The sequence below is a fragment of the Neophocaena asiaeorientalis genome, unplaced genomic scaffold (assembly GCF_003031525.2).
Source record: "Neophocaena asiaeorientalis asiaeorientalis breed wild unplaced genomic scaffold, Neophocaena_asiaeorientalis_V1.1 scaffold632, whole genome shotgun sequence".
Taxonomy (NCBI): Eukaryota; Metazoa; Chordata; class Mammalia; order Artiodactyla; family Phocoenidae; genus Neophocaena; species Neophocaena asiaeorientalis.
Genome location: NW_020172771.1, coordinates 132334 through 134538, shown reverse-complemented (window position 1 = coordinate 134538; position 2205 = coordinate 132334).

The following is a 2205-nucleotide window of genomic DNA, read 5'->3' as shown; positions in this document are numbered from 1 at the left end:
GGGCTGGTCCTTTGAAACCAGCCAGAGCCCCAGGCCATTTTTAGTCTGTTTCCTCTTCCTCATTCCTGGGAATAAGCAAGCCTGTGCATGTTCTGTTCATGAGCAGACTCTCAGTTCCTTACAGCCTTCTAGTAAGCCTCACTGGCTTGCAAACCAGCTAAGGGGACTGGTCTTCCCAGGGTCGGACCCCAGGGCTGGGGTGACCATTATGTGTCTCAAACCTTTCACTCCCCAGTGAGGACTCCCAAGCCTGGGATATCCCCCTCCTCTTCTGTGTTCCTGGCTAGGGGCACAGGTCCTGACCTGATCACTTCTCCTTTCCTACCTGACTCTTTGTGTATCTTTCTTTACAGTCCTGGTTATAGAATAGCCTTTCTGCCAGCCTCCAGCTTGTTTTCAGCAAGAGTTTCTCCACATGTAGATGTATTTCTGATGTGATTTTGGAAAGAGTGAGTTCAGTGTCATCCTACTTTATCACCTTGATCTCCCCTTAGAAAGTGGATACTCTAGCACCTCTTTCAGAGGTGTTGTCTGGTTGTCTCTTTACTGCTTGTGCTTCTAAGGTTGCTGGTGACTTTTTGCCAGTGTCACTGCTGTTGTTGCTGGCTTTGCTGCCTTGGGCACAAGGATGGCCAGTTTCCTGCATCCAAGATCTCCTGTGTCACAACTCCACAGCTGCAGGGGGAGAGGGATGATTGAGGGGGAGTTGGGCTCATGGGTATCTTTGCCATACCTTGTATTGTCAGGTTCATGGGTGCCACTGCTCTGATGGGGATAGGAGAGCAGAGTCATGGGCACCTCTTTCGTTAGATAGACAGATTGCAGGCCCAGCTGCTGCTGCTGCTCTGTTCCTTGTGGCCACAGGTGATGCTGCAGCTGGGAGGCTGGAGTTGTGTGTGCCACTCTGTCTATCCCCTGCTGTTACTGGGTTCTCTAGGGCTGTGGGCTCAGCTATCACAGCCAGGGGTCCACCATCACAGGTACCATCTCTGCTATCTCCCTTGGTCCCACCTCCTCTATGTGTTCCAGTACACCCACTTTTAGATGTACAGATGTGGGGAATTCTCCAGAATACTTGTGTGTTGGGCAGAGACACTTTTGTTGGTTGTAGATTGATGGGGAGAGAAAAAAAAGTGTCTCATGCTTCCATGATGCTGACGCCACTCTCTTTGTAAATAATCTTTATTCAATAATGCTTTTATGTTACTTGGAAAGTTATATTTTCAGGTCTTAATTTTAATTTGTTAGGAAGGACTAGAGCAGCATTTAGTCTGTCATTAGTTTTCACCAAGACTGATTTTTCTAAAGATTGCCTTGTATGTCACAAGGAATTCCACTCTAGCTGGGGACAGAATGAACACTTCCATGAGCCATGTAAACTACAATCACTATTCTATCTTTGTAGGTAGTTCTTTCCATAATCTTGCATAGTTTTCTCTCTCTCTTATGCTGATGAGTGCTCATCTAAACACTAAAGTTGAAACCTCTTCAGATCCTTGTAGTTCTCTACAGTTTCAACTTAAGTTACCTACACCCCATTTCCAACAGGACCTACAAAATCAATGATGCTACAATTGCAAGAGCCTTTTAAGGCCATTTAGTTCAACACTAATATTTTTCAGATAGGAAAAATAAGTCAGATATTAAATGACAAGTTATATATATATATATTCTCTGGCAGACCTAGAACTAAGAATGGATTTCTTAAGTCTTAGTACAGTGTTGTATTAACTACTTTCCAGCATGCTTCATTCACAATATCTCTAAAATTTGTCTTTTTTCAACTTCAAAATATTCTTTAAAGTCAAGTCAAATGTGTACTTGAAAGTAGAGACTCACTGAAGGAAGTCAAGATTTCACAAAAGAAGCTATACCAAGTAGATTTTGAAAGATGGGTACAAAATCATGCAAGCAGATAGGCATATAGAAGAGTATGAATGAATACTCACAGAGGCAACTATTCACAAATCATTGTGGCTTGAAACTGTATGGTGAATTCTGGGGAACTATAAATACCGTGGTATGGATGGAGCATGACTATGATAAAATAATTCAATTTTTATTCTGTAAAAAAATTCAATTTTTATTCTGTAGGAAATGATTCACTGAAGCATGAGAATAAATCAGATTTTTATTTTAGATACATCACTCTGGAATCAGTATGAAGGAAAGATTAAAGAGGATGGAAAAGTTGTGGAGAGTTGA